The sequence below is a fragment of the Macadamia integrifolia genome, unplaced genomic scaffold (genome assembly GCF_013358625.1).
Source record: "Macadamia integrifolia cultivar HAES 741 unplaced genomic scaffold, SCU_Mint_v3 scaffold108, whole genome shotgun sequence".
Classification (NCBI taxonomy): domain Eukaryota; kingdom Viridiplantae; phylum Streptophyta; class Magnoliopsida; order Proteales; family Proteaceae; genus Macadamia; species Macadamia integrifolia.
Window position 1 is genome coordinate 240,413 of NW_024868077.1, and position 20,944 is coordinate 261,356.

Below are 20,944 nucleotides of genomic sequence, written 5' to 3' on the forward strand. Positions count from 1 at the left end.
ACCTGCACAAGTATATTTTAATTTGAAAGTGACAAGAGCTGGTGGATTTCCATGTGGCCTTGTGGGTGTCACATGAGAGAAAAGAAAAATGGCTCATAAGATCCAAACATTAAAAACCGGATTGGACTTGACTGTCGAAGTTGGGTAAAAATACAATTGAAACTGTTTGGTCTACTAACTTTTACTCTTCATGGGATTATCCAGTCTAAACTATATTATTTATCTTAGAAAAAACCCTTAGACTAAGTATCTAGGGGTGAAACAGGGTTGCGTTGGGTCAAGTTTCTTAAAACCTTAATTCAATTTTAGGTCTTTAAAATTCAAACGAGGCATAACCGAACCATGTCAGATTCATGTTCAGGCCCAATCCTATTGGGTTCATACCAATCTAACTCGGCCCTAATTGACCCTATCATGGTCAGGTTGGGTTGGGTTGATCCTGACTTTTGCAATGGTTTGATTAACTTTGATTGACCTTTTTTTTTTACCACTCATATCCTATACATTAAAAAATTATAGAAAAATAAAATACCAATAGGACTATAGGAGCCCTAAATTCTTAAAATTTCAGGGTTAAATTTTAGGCCGGGTTGAGGTCTCAACCTGAGCCCAACCCAGGGTTGGGTTTTTTCAACCCGAACCCACCCTCAGAATCAAAAAACTTGGTCCAAACCTTATTCAGGTTCAAGGCAAGTCAGGGCGGGTTCAGATTGTCAAGGCCAAACTTTCACCCCTACTGGTATCCACTCGTGATTTGTGGAACAGTGCAGTGGCAAAGAAATACCCTAGACATCTAGATAAAAAAAAAATTTCTCCTTATTTTTATATCATTTTTGAAACCATGATTTGATTAGACAAAATCCGACCTAGATCAGACCATGAACCAGTTTAATAAAATTTGGTTAAAGTGGATTTTTTTTTTTTTTTTTTTTTTTTTTTTACTTAAATCAGATCAGACCTTGACCCAGTTTGATATAATTTAGGTGAAGTGGATTAGATGTCATAATTATTTTCATTTCCGCAACCATTACGATTTTTTAAACATTAACCGCATCAAGCTGTCATGTTCATGGCCAAGTCACCAGCCAGTTGTCATCTTCTTGACCCTTTAGGATTTTTATAAACAAGATGACAACAACAGGGAAATTCAATTCGCTCATGTTCTATTTTTAATCGTGAAATTTTTCACAATTGTGATAATATCTATTTAGTATTAAAAAAGTCTTTGTAGGTGTCACTATACTAAGTAGAGTATAATGTTGGGGTCATCACAACGAGGGTCCATGCAAAAGAAAAGGAAAAGAGGAAAAAAGTCCTTGCTTTTAGACTCAAGGGTGTCCTGCACAAAATTGTTTCTCCCTTCCAGACTGCTTTTGTGCTGGGAAGACAAATCTCTAATAATATAATTATTGTGTGGGAGATTTTTTATTTCTTTAAAAAGACTGAAGGCAAAACTGGTTATGTTGCAATAAAATTGCATATGGCGAAAGCTTATGACAAATTGGAATGGGGTTTTCTTAGAACCATTTTTTATTTCCTAGGGTTTGGAGAAAAATAGGGTGATATTATTAGTTATCTTATAAGCTCCTCCTCTTTCTCCATTAAACTTAAAGGCTCTGCTTTTGAATTTTTTGAACCTTCTAGAAGAATTAGACAAGGCTGCCCTTTAAGCCCTTTCCTCTTCATTGTAGCTATGGAAGCACTATCTAGGTTACTTTCTACCTACAGGGACCTCAACTTTTTCCAAAGTAATAAAGTGGCTCGGTGTTCTCTTGAGATATCTCATATTTTTTTCACTGATGATACCTTTATATTTTGTAGAGCTACTAGCGAGGATATCTCAACCATCAAATGCATACTGGACCTATTCTTTGATCTATCGGGCCTCATGGTTATCTATGATAAAAGTAGTTTACATTTAGTTCCAATGTAAATCAATCCCTTAAGAATTCTCTCAAACATTCTTTGGCTTAAGGAAATGAATGCTGATTCCACTTATCTTGATACCAATCTTTTCTACCCTAGGTCCAAAGTGATAAGCTTTAGCCATATTGTGAAGAGGGTTTACAAAAAACCTGCATTATGGAAAGCTACCTCCTTTCTTTTGCATGCAGAACAGTCTTGATCCAATCAGCTCTAGCCTCTAACCCCCTCTTACCTTATGTCTTGTTTTGCTCTCCCTAAAGCCATTTGCAAGAAACTAGATATATCTACATTTTTGGAATGGTGATTCAAACCATAATAAGAAATCTCATCTCATTGGATGGCATAAAGTCTGCTCACCAAAAGCACAAGGTGGCCTAGGTATCAGAGGTTCGGAAATCCAAAATAAATCACTCCTCTTAAAACTTGGATGGCGCCTCATAACTTAGGAAAATTCCCTATGGGCTCGGACCTCAAAAAGGAAATATTTTCCAAACAAGTCCATCTTCGATCTCGATACCATTAAAAAGAGGGGATCGGCCACATGAAATAACATTGTAAGTATTCCCCCTTTACTTAAGAAGATGGTGATTAGAAAAATTGGAAATGGAGTTGACACCTTTTTCTGGACCAACCCTTGAATCCCTCACTACCCCAATTTCACTCTATCATCTACTTCAGGTCTGACATCTCTCCCTCTAACTTGGGTTACTGATTTTATCTGTAGAAATGAATGGAATATTGGACTTTTGTCTTCTTTGATTCCTCTCTCGATTGCCAATAACATCTTAAAATTTCAAATTTCATTTAATAATGACTTTTGGTGGTGCCCCCTTTACGAAAAAGGGGTCCTCACCACCAAATTGGCTGCTTATCACGTAATATGTCTACTAACCCAGTTGGGATCTCAAATAGGTGCACCTGCATATCTCTTTGCTCTCATTGGTGGTGATTCTTCTGGAAACTTCAAATCCACCCAAAATTTAAGCTATTCTTCTGGAGAATTGCTCATAATGGATTACCTACAAAAGATATTGTGGGTAAATGGATTTAGATAGATCAATATTGTGGCTTGTGCCACAACCAAACCAGTCTTTATGGCATATCTTTATCTCCCGTGAATTCACTAAAAGAGTATGGGTGGCTAGCCCCTTGGGGTTAAGAACGGAATTTCTATGTGCATCTTCTTTTCAATCCCTTATAATGCACTTGTTTAATTCTATGAATATTCCTACTGATGATTTAAAAAAGAAAAAAAAAAATTTAGCACTTTTATCATCACTTGCTACTTTCTATGGTCTCTTCGGAATCGGGTTATCTTCACCGAGGTAAATCTGAATCCTTTTTTGGTTTTAAAACAAGTTCATGAGTGGACCTCTCTCTTGGGGAAGGTGTTGTTTTATGGTTGTCCTTGTTGGCAACTCGGCCACGTGGCGGTGATGACGTGGCCAGTTTGGGTGACGTGGATGAAAATGATGACATGGCAGTGTCCAGTGTCACCGATGAGATAACAGAGCAGCTTGGTATGCACGTAGTGGTTTAATACATCATTAATAGGTGGTGCGGGTTTCTAGGCCAAAACTGGCAAAATTGGCCTATTTATGCTTGGGGGCATTTTTGGTAATGAAAATGACATTTTTGGAAGATTGATTCTGCATGAAAAAGATAGATTGTAATTTACCTAGTCCAGTGTATTTGATTTCGACACATTCCGATACTGTATGAAGAAGTTACGGCATTTGTGACAGTCGAGGGCAGTTTCGGCATTGAAGATGAATTTTTTAAAGGAAGTGTTCTACATGTAACAATACGAAAAAAATACAATCTTTCCAATGGTTCTGATTTCATCACGTTCCGATTTCGTATGAGAAAGATACGTCATTGGAAAGGTGTAGGAGCATTTTGGTCTTTTTACATGGATGATTCAGATGATTGAGTCTTCTAAAAAGTCGTAGAGCATCCAGTTAAAATTCCAACGCACTTTGTTTCATCTCGATCGGATATCGTATGAAAAAGTTATAAGCGTTTCCGTAAAGTCGGTTCGAAAATCCAAACCGAAAATCCATCAGTTGCTCTCGGCGTAAGGTGGATTTTTCGGAATTTATTTTTGAAATTTGAAGGGCTTTTGTGTAATTTCAAGATTTTGAAGGTCTGAGTTGCAAGGGGTCTTTAAGCACTGAAATATATGGAGGCAGGGGCTTGATTGTAATAAAGAGGAGTAAAGGGAAGTGAAATGGATGGTCAAGATTCGACCACGTAGGCTTGATGCCCATCCAAAGACTGCTGAGATTTTGCGCTGACATGGACGCGATAGATGCTTGCGCATAAGATTTGATTGGTTAGGTGCATAATTCTTGATGCACTGGCGCTACACCTTATCAAGGCATGTTGGTGTGTTTCGCACGTGTATAGAAGATATAAAAAAGATTCTAATCTTAATGATCTCATGAAATCTGATTAAAGCCATCATGGAGGATTCGGATCCAACGGTCAATAAGCCTTTCACTTTTGTGAGTGAGAGACAAGCTCCCTTAAAATCCGGAAAAGCAACCAAATCATAGATCAACAACAAAAAGTGCATGCTGACCGCTTACGTCATCATTACGTCATTAGTTGACTATTTTATTCGAATCTTGTGGTTGAGATTTACAATCCGTTATTTTAATCAGACGGTCTATATTAATAGATTCTCCTTGATGAGATCTATGGCCAGATTTGCGCCATTGTTGCGCGTGCCGCCGGTGTAGCCTACGCCACTCCTACGAAGATTCCATTTCAAGCTATTTCATTGCTCCAACTTCAAATGGTCATATATCCCTCATTTTAACTTGGATTTGGGTGAACCAAGTTGTAGCTTCTTCGTTTTTTCAAGACCTACACCATGGAAGTAAGAAAAATGAGTTTTAAATGAAGAAAGGCTATGGTTTTGGCAAGAGAAGCTTCCCCCTCTTTGTTGGTCCTTGAATGAAGATGAATACTTGATGATAAATGTTCTTAGGCCATTAAAGGAGGTAAAAGAGGTGGTTGAAGTGTGTTAATGATACATTAATTCAAAGCCAAGGAGGAAGAGAAGAAAGCAATGATGTGTTTGCTTTGAAGAGCAAGAAGCCAAGGAGAGAGAAGGTGTAAGCACCAAACTTGTCAGTACAAGTTTCCAGTCATCCTAGGCAATCGGTTGTGAGATTCTCTAACCTTTGATTTTACATTATATGTATATATGTATGTTAGGGTTAGTTGTGGATGAATGTATACATGCTAGGTTAGTTGTGGATGAACTGTAAGCATGCTAGCTAGTTGTGGATTTAAATGCTAGGCAGAGCTTGACTGTAGGGCATTGATATAAACCCAATTTAATTGTATTATTTATTGTGTGCTTAGTGGGTGCTAAGCACTGGGGGTGGGTGCTCCCGTGTAGTGGGTGCTACACATTGTATCGGCACTACGTGCCATCTCAACTTCGGCTTGAGAAAATTGGATGTGGGTGCTCCCGACTGTGGGTGCAGTCAAAAGTAGTGTATTGAGTAGGTACGAAGCCTTTGCAGGCACTACTCCGGGGATGTAGGCAAATTGCCGAACCTCGTAAAAACCCTGTGTTGTGGGTGCTTGTTTGCATTTTATATTGAAGTGCGTGGAATTTGGAATGGATTTGCATACTTGGAAGTGCCTATGAGAGGCTAAGTGTGCATACGACTGTGTGTAAATAGGGACAAGTATATCAGGTTTTTCTTGGCCAGACATCGGACATGTTTTTAGGGATCGAAATTGGACTCACTGATTCACCCCCCCTCTCAGTGACTGCCGGGTTACAACAATCCCTTTACTCCAATTTTATTTATCTTAGCTGAGGAAGTTCTCCTTAGAGGGTGGGCTTGATTGTCAGAAGGAAGAAGCGTTAAAGCTCTGCCTAGTCCGAGAGGGATTTTGTATGCCTAGTGCAAATGACATTTTTATATTCATGAATGCAACAACCAGGTATTTCAGGAATTTGAATTATTTTTTATTGAAATACGAGGAATTTTCTTTGCCAACATATCAATTTAGAGAAGGGTAAGCTCTTCTTTGGTAGGGTGGCTCCTCACAGGAGGAGATATATTTATGAAATTCTGAGTATCTCTTGTCTGCTCATTCCCGACTCGATACCTAGGGGTGGAGATCTTCAAGGGCGATTCTGTAGGGACAAGATGCTTCCTCTTATGGACAAAATTAAGGCTCGTTTGCAAGGATGGAGGGGGAAATTTCTATCAATGCCAGGGTGAGTGGAATTGGTAAAATCGATCATCTTAGGAATGCCTTTGCATAATTTTTCTATTTTCATTGGTGGCCAGAGATGGTTATAAAAATTGTAGAAAGATGGACACGTAATTACATCTGGACACGTGAGATCAATTCTATAAAAAAATTTACAGCGAAATGGTCAGATATGTGCAAGCCTTAAGAGGAAGGTGGGTTGGGGATTCGTCATTTGAGAGAAGTGAACAAAGCTTGTCTTAGCAAGTTGGTTTGGCAGGTGAAGCACGAGGACACAACAATGAGCTGCTTTCTGCGAGGTCGTTTTATGAATAAAGATGGTCCATAAAATCAACTTATAAACTCTCCACAATCTGTCAGGAATTAACAAATTATGGAATTTTGTTGCTTGCAATAGAAAGGAGGAAAGTTGGCACTGGTCACAATATTCTATTATGGCAGGATAGATGGTTCGGATCCTAGTCCTTGTCTAAGCTTTCTCCCCATTCCCCTGCATTTTTCTAGGGTCAAGAGACGAAAGTGGTGGATTGTTCGTTGGAAGGCTCATGGGCCTTTCCAGCGCTGACCTCAGTCTTTATGAAAGACGCTCTGGAAAAGATTTTTGCTTTTCCTATCTCGAATGCAAGGAAGGATGTGTAGTTGGTCCCTCTCGCCCCTGGGAAATTTCTCTTTAAAATCAACATGGGAGGGAATTAGGAAATCAAATCCAAAATCTGGGTGGGCTTTGCTTTTCTGGGGATACCATGTGTTGCCTCACGAATCAATATTTGCCTGAAATCCCATCTACGATAAATTTTCATGTGCCCTGATATGAAAAGGAAGGGGGTGTATTTTCCATCGAGATCTGAGTTGTGCCATATGGATGAGGAGTCGACATTGTACCTGTTTTTTTAGTGTGAGTTTTCCAAATCCCTATGGACTTCATTCTTGGATTGCTTTGGAATTCCCTGGCCAAATAATGTTGAAAATTATTTGGAGCTGAATAAACGGTGGAAGCGTAAACCCAGGGTTATTGGTTTGAAGGGCGCATGGATCTCAGGTTTCTGTTCATTCCCTACTTTATATGGCTAGAAAAGAATGCCAAAAGATTCAAGGCGGTCTCAATGTCTTATATGCAATATTTTGCAATGGTGTTGGGAGAGCTGAACCTGTTGGCTGCTAGTATGAAAGGTTGTGTTCGGATGGTCACGGGCCTCATATGTGCTAATAGGTTAAATCTGCAGATTCCCAAGTATAGGCCAAAGAATCTGAGTGAAGTCTTTGGTATCTTCCCTCTCCAGGATGGGTAAAATTAAATATTGTTGGATGCTCTATGGGTAACCCCGGTTGGGTGGGTGTAGGCGGTGAGTTTAGGGACAGTAATGCCCAGGTTTTGGCTCATTTTATAACTTACTTGAGGGTTTACTACAACATTTGAGGTAGAATTCCATGCTCTTATGTTGAGTCTGGAGTTGGGAAAGCACAATGCCTACCCTAGGGTATGGATTGAATGTGATTCGGTGGCTGTAGTTTTTTTTTTTTTGGTGAATAAAAAATATATTAAAAGACAAAGAACACAATGCCGAAAGGCATAATAAAAGCCAAATTAGAGAGAAGCTAAAGGCACCACAAAGCCTTAGGCAAGCAAAGGAGAATAGTATAATATCCAAATGGACAATCACAAATTATGTTTTCCATTCCTTGGAGCGAAGGTAGTACGGGGCAAATCTTAAGCGGTGGCTCCGACCGACATAGGTGGTATGACCATCCAAATCATTAACAATTTCAAGAAGCTTCAAAGATTCCTCAATGTCAAGCAGAAGGCACACTGAAGGAGGCTTTGTGATGCAGGCTGAAGAAGGAGATTGCCAATCAGAATAATGGAAGAAAGAAAGCTCATCATTAGGATCGACGTTGGCATCATGAGGCAAATGATCTAGCAACTCTTCTGAAGGGGTGACAAAAGAATCATCAGCCTCAAGGATCTCATTGCATGGAAATTCCGAAGGGAGGATTTGAGGCGAAGAAATGTCACTGTCCCTCCAATCTCCAAGCCCCAAGTCAGAACATACCCTGGAAGGATGGGGCTCTTCTTTTTTATTGTTTTCCCTTCTATCTTCTTTTGTAATGGAATATCCTTTTCCATTGAGAGGGGAAAATTTTCAGGTTCAAAATTTGAATCCTCAATCTCTTGATTACCTTTCAATGCTACACCCTCTCCCACACTAACAGAGAAAATCACAAAATCAAAGGTGGGTTGTTCCCCAGATAAACATGCCATAGGTAAAAGATCTACTGCATCATTAGAAATGACCCCTAGATAAACATGGTGGTAGTGTTAATGATTGCAAAAGGATTGGCTCCATGGTTTGTTTTGCAGCAATGGTCTTCCCTTCAGCATCTCTTGTCTGTCACTGAGTGGAAGATAACCCACTGCTATCATGAGTCAAATCACATTGTTGATCATCTTGCTAAGACGACAGCCAAATTTGTAACTTCCACTTGTTTATATGTTTAGCCTTCTTCCATTCTTGAATCTTTGGAAGTTGATGGCCTTGGCAGACCAAGGTTCAGGATGTTATAGAAGTCTGAAGTTTTCTCTTGTGTAATAGGTATGAAGGGTGTCAATCGGTTGGGTCGGGCCGGTCTCGGTCTGGCCTAGCTAGCCTATACCCTTGCACCGTGACCTACCTATTTAAGGAATTAGTCGGTATCGGTCGGTCTCGTGTCTGGCTCGGTCAGGATCAGGGTTTTAACCAGGCTTCTTTTAATAGGGCTATAATCCGGCCTTAAACAAGATAATATACCAAAAAAACCTTAACACGGGCCTTGAATGGTCTTTAATTCTCTTAGATTTATGAACTTTTAATATAATTTGTCAAATGTTCAACAATTTTGGAAAAGACATTACACTTAATTACATTCAATAAATGATAAAAATATCAATATATATCTTATTCTATCCAAAAAAGGTAAAATATACATATAAACAGTTAGGCTAAATGTGTTGGGCCACATCGGGCTTGTAAATGAGCCGGGCTAGTCAGGTGCCCGTCGGTCTTACCCCTTGCACTGTGTACTACCTGTTTATAAATGGGCTGGGCTTGAGCCAAACACATTTGATAATCGGCCCGGGGGAGGCCCAATCGTGCCAACCGGTGCGGGATTGGGATTGCCACCCCTAGTAGGTATCTCTTTGTTTGCATTATTCTAGTGCTTTCCTAGCTGATGGAAATGCTGAAGTTGGGGAATGGGTTAGTATCAGTTTTGTATTTTGTTTCCCTAGGGATGCCCACATTACCTACTTCCTCTTTGCATACTCTATACTGAGGTAATTGCCATAAATTCTGCATCAAAATTAGTTTGAACACTAAGAAATACTCTAAAATTTAACACTACCTCAGCTTTCTCATTTCGAAATACACCACCAGCACCAGCCTTGTTTGGGTTCCCAAGCGAGCAACCATCCGTGTTCAGTTTTAACTAGACTGTCGGAGGTGGGCACTAATAAACCTCGAAGATCTCTCGATCTCTTATTGCACCCTAGGAAAACCCAATCTTATTGCACATGGTAGGTCTGAAAGAGAAATAGCTAAACTTGTAGGGACTAAAGCTTGGGAGCTGACCTCACTTTTGACCACCGCAAAGCAATGTTTCACTATCTTAACAACACCATCAAAACGCCTTGCATTTCTCTCCATCTAAATAAAATAGAGAATCAGAGTACACATCGCCTTTGCTTGATTTTTCCACTATGCGATTAAGAGCTCAATTCCACCAAAACTAGGCCATTGCACCCCAAAAACATTCACAGAACTCACACCCCATCCAAATTGCTAAATTACACTAGTACAAAACATGACTAATGGTTTCCTCCACTTGACCACCGAGATCACACCTAAATGGCATAGCAACACCATTCCTTTGCACATTCTCATCTGTTGCTAACTTTTTTTTTTTTAATTAATCTCCACCAAAAATTGTTTGGGGAGGTTAAATCTTGGACTCCCATAAAATTGAATACCTGCTAACTTTTGGCATACCCCTTCTAATGTTCTCCCTTGCCGATTTAATTGTAAAACTACTTGAAGAGGATGGACGCCGGTGACAAACATCCGCCTCATCGGAGATTAAAATACTTCTAGCTTTTTCAAAAATCTTAGCAACAAAATCAGATTCCACATGAGGGAAGTTCCAATAATTAATAAGAATGAAGTCCGAGACCCCTTAGCTTTCACACCATTAAAGAAGCCCCTATCAAAATTTAATAACTCTGCAATGAACTTCTGACCGAGCCAACTATCCCTCCAAAAGTTTATATTCTCCCCATTTCCAACCATCCACTTCTCATTTGAAGACACAAAACTCCACACCTACTTTAGGTCAGGCCAAATAGAAGAGGATTTATAACCGGTCTAAGAGAACCATCTTCTTTGAGGAAACGAGCATTGAAAATTTTACTCATGATGGAATCATTATGTTTGATTTGCCAGGTCAGCTTGCTCAAACAAGCTATATTCACATCATACAGCCTTCTAATCCCCAACTCTCCCTCCTATTTGGTTTATAGACTTCATACCATCTTACTACAATATTTTTTGCCACCTCCATGTCACTTGACCATATAAACTTGTGCATCCACTTTTCTACAATCTTGATAGAACCTTTCAGACACCAATATATTGGAAAATTGTAGATTGGGATTCCAGAGATCACATATCTAACAAATTCCACTCTTCCTGCCAAGGAAATGAGCTTACCCTTCCAACCAGACAATCGGTCCTTTAAAAATCTCAACACCCAAGTATGTAGGGACCCTAGCAGCCTGAATGCCCTAATAACCACTAATAAAGTGTTTTCTATGAGGAGCCACTTTTTAAAAAATAAACTGTTTTTATCTAAATTAAATTTCTAACTAGAGAAAGCCTAATACTTTGCTAAGAAACTTTGAAGATTCTTCACATATCAAGCTGAAGCACTCATGGAAATAAATATATCATCTACAAAAGCAGATGAGAGCGAGTAACACACCTCTTGGCAAGGATTAAAGTATCGATCGACTAACTTTTTAGGTCCAGGGAGTGACTTTAACTTGCCTTCCCTACCAAACTCTTCCAACCTCTACATAAGACCTCCTTTGCCAAGATGAATAAAATGGGACAGGTAGGATCACCTTGCCACAGACCTCTGCCAGCTCTAAAAATACCCATCGGACCTCTATTAACCAAAATAGAAATTCTAGACGATATCAAAAGCTGATGAATCCAAGAAATCCATTTAGTTGAGAACTCAAATTTGTCTAATGTGGCAACACGATATCCGAGGATAGAGAGTCAAATGCCTTTTGTGCATCCAATTTCATCCCCATTCCACCACCCCGCACCGTTGAATGCATCAAATTAGATAACTCAAGAAGCTAGACTAATATTTATAGATATGATCTTCCCCTTCTGGGAAGCTCCCTGTTCTTCCGAGACTAGTCCAAGAAGCAAACTGATAAGTCTAGAAGATAAAATCTTGCATAGGACTTTACAGAAGAAATTTTCCATACATATAGGACGATACTTATCAGGAGAAGATGCACCTCAACTTTTGGAATTAAAGTAACAAAGCAATTGTTCAACCCTTTTGGAAGCTCTCCCATCATAATGAAATAAGGGTGATTACATCAACCTCCCTTGACGTTTGCTCAAATTACATCATCCCCCCTGAAAATCAAAAAATTACATTTAAACCCACAAAGTTGACACCGTTAGCATCTTTGTAGGGTTAGTCTGTTAAGTGGATAAAATTTTATTGAAAATCCCATTTTGCCCTTACTAATCTTGCCACCGCCCGTTCTTGGGTCGCCACCAACATTGCCCATTTTCACCCACAAACCCTCATCAGCCATATTGCCGGTGGGAATGAAATCATGGCCACCGATGATAAATCTCTCATTGCCAAGCTCGTACCCACCATGAAAACCCTTTATAATGCTCTTACACTCACCAGGATCAATGCCATTCAAGTCTCCATTCCTCACTCTCTTGGTATCCTCTCCACCTCTGAACCACCAAACACCGGTAGATTTCGACGTGGGTACGACAAAGTCATCTTTGCTCCTATGCTTCAGTACCATAGAGATTCCAAATCTCCCTTCATGGTTAACCCTCACCCATACTTTGACTACTTTGGTAATATTCTGAACTTGCCCTCTTCAAGCCCAATCGAGGGATCTACGACAATGCCACGAAGATCACATACACAAATATGTTCAAGGTGCAGCTTGACGCAGTCTACTCGATGATGAATAGGTTGGGCTACGGCGTTGTCGATATTGTGGTGGCGGAGACAGGGTGGCCATCGGTCAAAAATCCGAATCAGCTAGGCATTAACATCGATAGCGCCATGTCCTACAATGGTGGTGTAATCAAGCACGTCACCCAAGTCGTGGTACTCCATTGATGCCTAAAAGACAGTTAAAGATTTACATATTTAATGAGAATCTCAAACTAGGTCCGACTGCAGAACGGAACTTTGGCCTCTTTTAGGCGGACTTCACGCCAGTTTATGATGTCAGGATTTTGTGCAATGGGCAGGTAAGAATTAATTAATAGGTATATTTGGGCTTAATTTGTCCTTTTCCTCCTTCTTTTGTTTCAATTTCCATTAATGGAAGAAGAAATAGTCTAGGAACAGGGTCAAATTTGGGTGTTTGTTTTCTGTATTTTTTTATTTTGTTTGGAAATGTCTATAAGTAGAAAGGGAATGGAAGCGCATTATCAACACCACCAGTGGCATTAGGAAAGAAGTGGTGCGTTCCGAAGGCAAACGTGAGCAATTCAGCTCTGCAGGCGAACATCAACTACGTTTGTAGCTTAGGAGTGGAATGCAAGCCCATTCAGGCAGGGGGAAGTTGCTTCAATCCCAACACAGTGATGGAAACAAAAGAAAGGATGTCGAGGAATAATTGCAGAGTGTGGTTGGTAAGAGTCACTGATAGTGCTGTACTTTTTGGTGCCTCGTTCGAGCCCCCCACCGTTGGTGATGTTGCTGGTGCCCTAGGTATGTTGAAGACTGAGAGAAAAATCGGTTTTTCAAAAGAATTCAATCAATCTAACAAATATAATTTTTCGATTTTTAGGGGGGATGATGTAATTTGGGCAAACGCCAAGGGAGGTTAATGTAAATCAACCAAGAAATAATTAACAGACCTACAAAAATCCAGCTCCACAATATCCTAGCATTTTCTAAAACACACCTGAGAAGCCATATGGCCCTAGAGAGCTCTTTGGATCAAGATCCCACGTTGCTTGCTTGATTTCTTCTCTCGGCAGCATTGCTTCCAACATCTCAGCGTCACCATCAGACATCACCTTAGGAATTCACTCTAATAGATCCTGATGAACAGCCACATGAGATGCTTCATGGAACTTGTAAAAATCAGAAATATAGGAGGACACTACCTGTTGGTTGCCTTAGCTGAGTCAAGGTGGATGTCCACCATTGTTTCTCACCTTGGCACCATGATAACTATGTGTTATGTGTGTCTCGAATTCTAGACCGGTTTCAAAGATTGAATTGCTCTGAAAATTTTTTACCCGAATGGAATTCTTTTGAGGTCTGTGATGGTAGTAGAGAAATTGGGCCTATGGGCCAAAACTGGAGCCCATCACTATATTAAATAAGAAAGAAATAATAGAAAAGGGGATTTTCGAGTTAGGGTTTTGGGGTGAATTTCTTGCTACAAATTTGGGTGTTCTTGAGAGATCTCCACCATAATCTTTTTTCCAACATAGTGAATCATATTCTTCTTCGCTCGAGGACATAGCACATCACATTGGTGTGTGAGCCTCATTAAATCTTCGTGTCATCTTGTATGAATTTGTTCATTTTCTTCGTTTTCTTTGGTGTTTGTTTTAACACTATGATTTTTCAACACATGAAAAAACTGAAATATCTCATCAATTTTGCTTAAAAATTGAAACCTTGTTGCTAGGCTAGATTGGTTTTGTATCCACTTTAGTATTAAGTACACTGATCTTAGGAAGCTTCATTCTTCACATACTATTGTAGAGTAATAGATTCACATGCTTCGATTCATTTGTTGGTATTGGCACCAATTTTGATGCGGAATTTGCGGTTGTCTTTGAAGCCATTCGTCTTGCCAGTTTATTGTGCATAAAGTGGTTTATCATTGAATATGATTCCAAGGCAGTTGTTTGGTCTGTTGTAAAGCGAGTTATTCCATGGAAGTATATGCAGCTATGGCTAAGTTTTCAAGGGTTCTTGGAATCGACTCGATGGAGTATTCAGCACTACTTTCGAGAAATAAATTCGGTGGCTGATGGTTTGGCCAAGCATGCGGCAGCGATCTCTCTCTCTCAAATCAATGGGAGAGTCCTAGATTTTCTATCTGCCATGGGTAAACCTCATTTCAGGTTTTCTTGAATGGGATGCCATGGGTAAACCTCATTTCAGGTTTTCTTGATTTTGGTATTGTCTATTGGTAGGATCTTGATTTCCCTCTATTGATGGCAATGCTGAAGGTGGAGGTGGAAATTGAGTCTGTGTGAGTTTACCCTATTGGGTTTTGTACTATTTCACGTTTATAATTTTAATATATTCTTTTGCTGACCTTAAGAAAAAAAAATTACTTAGAGCTACGACTATTCTTACTAAATAAAAATAAGGTGTAGGTTCGTGTCGACATTTTGTGATCTTCATCCAAACTTGAAATCAGTTTTACACTGTAGAGCCATCCTATGTGGTCCCATCAAATATTCCAAACTACAAGGTAGGCCTTAAATAAATTAACCAATATAAAGAACTTTAGAACTTGTCAAAATCTTTATAGGAACATGAAACCCTAATTTGAAAGACACTTCTTATCAAGCTTGCAAGCCAAAAGGAGAGTTGCAAAATTTTTGGATGGATTGTGTTTTTGTTTGCATGCCACTTTTTTTCATGAAAATGTATGGGTTAATATGAACAGAAAAAAGGGGGACATTGAACCCCTCTATAGTTTGCTAGTTGATTTAGCTTTTGAACCTATGGATCACATTCATAAGGAGGGAAATGGATTAAAATGACTTACACTTTCACTGTTTTTGAGGTTTTGGAAAATAGTAATAAAATCCTTTATTTTTGTAATTCAATAACTTAAGGATCCTGGGGAGCCCTTTAAAATTTTATCGATCAAACAAAAGTGCAAGTCAAAATAAAGGGGGGTGGGGGAGAATTATAGCCTAATGAAATCTATCTAGAAAGTTAAGCCCTCAGTACTCCTTGGAGTATGCATAATGGGATCAAATATGAAATTACCTCAAGTTGGCTAGAATTATTTGCATGACAATCTGCTACTTGGCTATTCTCTTATGGTCCTGACAGACTGCAAATAATGGTGGCCCAGTTAAAAAACTTGTCCTACTTCATTATCTATGGGGTATATGGGCTTTTGATTCATTGTAATAGGCTGAATTATAAGGCCAGAAAATTGGGATCTAAAGGGGAACATGAAAATAAATATTTTGATTAGTGGTGGAGCCCATGAGAGATCAGTTTATGATTTAGCTAATAGTAATTGTTGGAGCGATCTTGTGGGGCCCATTCCTTGCGCTAGTCCTTGCATGGAATCTCCATTAGCCGACCCCATTAAGTTGGGATAAGGTTTTGGATGTTGTTTTTGTTGTTGTAGTAGAGTCTCGTAAGATTTAGCTTTTGTTTTGTGGGTTTTAGTAATTTAGCTAGTTAATAGTCGTAATGGTATTTTCTAAGCTAGTTTTTACTTATTTTAGAAAACTAGATATTAAGGGGATTTTTTTTTTAAATCGTTAAATATATGTAATCACCCTCAATGTATGAAATATGAATTTGGATTTGAATTATGTAGCTAAGAATGCTCCCTCTTCTCTCGCCTCCCCTATCCTTTTTTCTCTTTCTTCTTCATTGTACATGGCATTGTTCTCTCCCTCTTCTTGCTGATTGCACCTCTGTTCTCCCTGTTATCAATCTGCTTTCTTTCCTAGGCAGCAACCCCTTTTTTCTTCCATTACAAGCTGCTGAAACTTACAAACCAGCAAGTTTCTCAGCCCCTGGTTTGTCAGGATAATAGCTAGACCTGGGCCTATGTTGCAACCAATTGATTCGATGATTCCTAGTCTAGGATATGAGTTGGCAGGCTGCATCAGAAATACACTTCATTAACGAAAAGCTTCAACTTTGCCACTACCCCCAAACAGCCCATAGTGGTTTTGAGTTTCAGCAAAGGGCAAAGGCTTTCTTGGTGGCTCATTAAGATCAGCTTATCTCAACATAGTTGTCAAGGAATCCCCAAGGGACCTCCTAGACATCCAGGCTCTTTCTTAGATCCAAGGCAATAACATGCCTTGTTGAATGTTGACACTTCACAAGTTTACGTCATAGTTGTCAAGGCTCCCTGGTGACCCAAGATGCTAGAGGGCTATATCTAACTCTCTCTCTCTCTCTCTCTCTCTCTCTATATATATATATATATATATTCCAATGATATACTTCTGCTTTTATGTTACGTTAATAATCAACATTAAATCCACATTAAAAATCAATATAGAAGCTATATCAATGCAATATGCTTCAACTCAAAGGGGAAGATTTCTCATGATTCCACCTTCAACTCAAATTCAATGCACGGTCCCTAAAATTGAGCTACAAACTGATGCATCTGCTGAAAATTGTTTTAAAGTGATGACTCCCAACTCCAACTGAACATGCATCACTCTGGGAGTGTGTTGACTATGTAAACAATAATGAACAACATAATTTCCAAGCCACATTGCTCAACAGGACTTGAGTCTTCTTTTTTTTTATTATTTGGTTTAGGAATTTAGAATTGATGTTGGATCCTATTCAGTGATATGTCTTAGAACTTATAATGAATTGTGGGTATATATATATGCATTAATGTTGGATGTTATAGTTGTTTTGAACATTAGATGCAGGTATTTAATTTGTATGGGTATACTGCATTTTTTTGGTCTCGTTTTTTTATTTTTTTTTTTAAATCTACATTTTTTAAACCCGCACCATCCTGTTTATGTTTTCTACCATTAGCTATTTTATTTATTTATTTATTTTTTACCTTTTTTTTATCGTACCACTTGGAATTTTTCATCGTTAAAACTCGTACCATCTGTTCTTTTTTTTTTTTTTATGCTAAGTATGGTTTGGTCCGCCCTTTGCAGCTTCTCCTGTAGTTGGGGCTCAGAGCGGTGATAGAAACACCTAGAGGGGGGTGAATAGGTTTTCTCGAGAGTACTTGACAAATTTTCGATTTACCACAACTTAAATGAAATGTGGAATTAAAGTGCGGAATTAAAATAGCAAGATAAAGATTTTATAGTAGTTCGACTTATAACCAAGTCTACGTCTATTCCTCTCAATATCCCTTGAGAGATTTTCCACTATATGTTTCTTTTACCGGGTAAGAAACAAGCCTTTACAATAGTCTTAGTTACGGGTCAAGTGTAACCCACTCTTGAGTCCAAGCAAGAGCAACTCAAAATCGTCTTAGTTACGAGTCAAGTGTAACCTACTCTTGAGTCCAAGCAAGAGCAACTCAAACCACTCTTGAGTATGAGCAAGAGCAACTCACTTGTTGAGTACTGGCAAGAGAACCGACAATTGAAATGTAAATAAAAATACAAATTACAAGAGTTGAACGATGCTACCCGTATGTAGAACAAGTACTCTTGTGTAAATGTGCAAGTTGATGAATGCAAGGAATGAACGTGCTTGCACTTTGATGCTTCTCAATGAGGATGACTTGAATGGTTGAAGCTTCTTCATTATAACTCAATTGCATAAATCATAAACATAAAAGGCTGAATAAAAATAAAAGAGTGCTTGCATTAATTGAAATAAAAAGCTATTACAAAAGTGATTAAAGCAAAAATAAAGAAGAACTAAAACTAAAGAGAGTGAGAGGGAGAGGGAGAGTAACAAAAAAAAAAAAAAAAAAAACTAGAAGAAGAATGAAATGTCCCCCCTCTTCTTACATGAGTTGTATTTATAGGAAATGGGGAGGTAGGGTAATAAATTTCTCTTTCCTAAAAGGGAAAACCCCACAATTGGTAAGTGAGATCTTTTGAGAGAAAAAGTGCTAAGGTGGAGGAGAGAGAGGAGAGAAATACACTTGGAGAAATTTCCTATAATTTTTTTTCTTATTTTCTTTCCTTTTTTTATTTATTTTTCTCTTCTTTTTCTCCCTCTCTTCAAATCTTGCTCACAACCGTTGGCTGATTTTGTTTTTCCTTGGACGATTTTCCTTCTTGCTTTGTGTGAGTTGGACAATCTTCTGGTGATGACATGGAGGAGAGAGAAGATTTGGACAAGATTTATTTCTCCCTTTTTTTTTTCTCTTCTTGCACAAGAAACCCCTCCCATGATTTTCCTTGCTTTGCAGATTTGGACAATCTTCTAATTTGATGTGGAAATCCCCTTCATGTCCTTAGTGCTTTAAGTGAGTGAAAAACAGGAAATCTTCAATAAAATTCTCAAAAAAAAAAGGCAATTATGAGATTCAAGCTTGAGACCTCCTGGTGAGCAAGGAAATTTTGCACATGCTCACCAACTACACTAGGTAGTTATTGTTGGAGAGATATGATGCTCGATAACTCTTAAGGCCTTTAAAATATAAAATCAGCAAAAAGACAGTAAAACCCAAGGTAGCTCCATTCTAAATATGTAAAAATGCATGCTTTATTACTTAGATTTCACACATAAATGTGCTCATCAGAATTCCCCCACACTTAGACTTTGCTAGTCCTCGAGCAAAACAAAAGAAAAAAAAAATAAAATGTAAATAACAAATAACCTAACTCACTTTCTTTTCTTAGAGCTTCACTGACAATCTCTCTTTCTTTTTTAATGTATTTCTCACTCAATTGTATGCATAAAATGTGTCTTATGAATATGTAGAGAGGTGTTTAAAACCATGCCTAAGAGTGGGTATTTATGGCCAAGAGAGTGAGTGAGAGAGTATTTAAAAAATCCTCCAACGGATCTATTTTCCCTGATCCGGAGTCAAAATAGCCATTTTATGACCATTGGGTATTTGAGGTTCTGTCCTGATCCGGATCTCCAGATTGGAGATTTTTCAATCCGGATATATCTGGATCTCTGGATCTCATCTGGATTCAGCCAGATTGAATCTGGATGCCTATGTCTGTCAAATTCTAACAGACATTGTAATCCGGACTGAGAATCCTTATTTGGATTACACTGAAAGTGAATTCGGATTAGGTTTTAAGGTAATTTTGACTATGTTCTTGGTCCACCTTTTTCCAATCTTTTGGGACGCCTGTAGGGGTATTTTGGTCATTTTTATAGGGTCCTCTAAATGCATTTTACAATGTGTATGCATGTCTGTGCGTGTTTACAATTGTATGTGCATAGAATCTTCGGGTTTCTTGACTTCATTCTTGTCTTCATTCTTGAGACTTCTTCAATGCATCGATCGATCTTCACTCTTGAGACTTCTTCAAATCATTGATCACTTTGATCTTGGTTTTGTTGATATCCTTCACTTTAGTGTTCTTTGTCTCTCGATTCGATCAGTGATATGAAGTCTATTGAGCAACACTTAAGGTCTTCTTATTCTTCTTGCAGTTGGTCCTCAAGAGTCTTCATGTTTCTATTATATTGACCTTGCATGCTTCGATGTCTTCTACATACTTCAATGTACTTCAACCTTTGATGCTTTAGAGATCTTCTTCGGCTTTGCTAGAGGTCAAGCAACCTCTTGTCTTGATCCTTTACCCCTTTGTATAAAACATTAGTTACATACACACTTATTTGTTATCATCAAAACCAATGTGGAGACTGGAGAGTGGTATTCCCAACAATCTCCCCCTTTTTGGTGATGACAAACAAACAAGTGGATTAAAGAAATATGAGAGAGAAAATTTCACACAATTTCTCTTCCTTTTTCCCCTTTGTTTAATCAATTATTTCTTTAATCAAAGATCTCTCTCCCCCTTTTGTCAACAACAAAAATGGGTAGGAGGCACAACATAAAGTGCACAAAAAAATGTTTGGCTCCCCTTAAGCATGTGCATGGTATAGTAAGCCAGAGGTGACATACAAGCACAAGCATCAATATCATCTCCCTAATATCTTCTCCCCCATAGCATCAATATCATTATCTTCTCACCCTTTGGCCACCAACAAAAAGCGGGACATATAGCATTGATCAAGCTCCCCCTTAAGGTGAGCTTCCCCTTAATAAAAGAGAAAAATCATAAATGTATAGCTCCTCCTTGATATGTGCTAGCGTAGAGACAGAGATGTAACAAAAGTTGAGAGATAACATCAAGATATAGATATCGTGTGCTAGCCAAAAAATAGTCAAAACCATAAGTGTTTGTCCATCAAACCATAAACAAAAACCATCCAAAGTTAAACAACCATAGGTTTTAAACATAGCTTAAGAATCAAAGTAAAGCTCAAGGATGGGGAGGAGATGGAGGTGGATTCACCATAAGTAGGAGCGAAGATCGTCAAACTTGTCATGTGGTCTTAAATTGACGATCAACATCCATCCTAAATTCTAAAAATTCCTACTCGAGGTGTGTCATGCGAGTGTGCAAATCTGTAGAGGATTCACTTGGGTGCATGGGAGCAGTCTCCTCTGGTGCAATAGTGTCATGATGCTCTTCATGCTCTTCATTATGCTCCTCATCATTATCTGTATTCAGTGCATCTTGTTCTACTCTAATAGGTTTGAAAGGTTTGGCATGAATTAGACTGGGATTGTCAACAATTGCATTATTAG

General features: G+C 38.7%; 1 pseudogene; it reads left to right on the forward strand.

The window, feature by feature from the left end:
* The first annotated feature begins 11,959 nt into the window (after positions 1-11,959).
* LOC122062620 lies at positions 11,960-19,875 on the forward strand (annotated as a pseudogene).
* Positions 19,876-20,944: the final 1,069 nt, after the last annotated feature.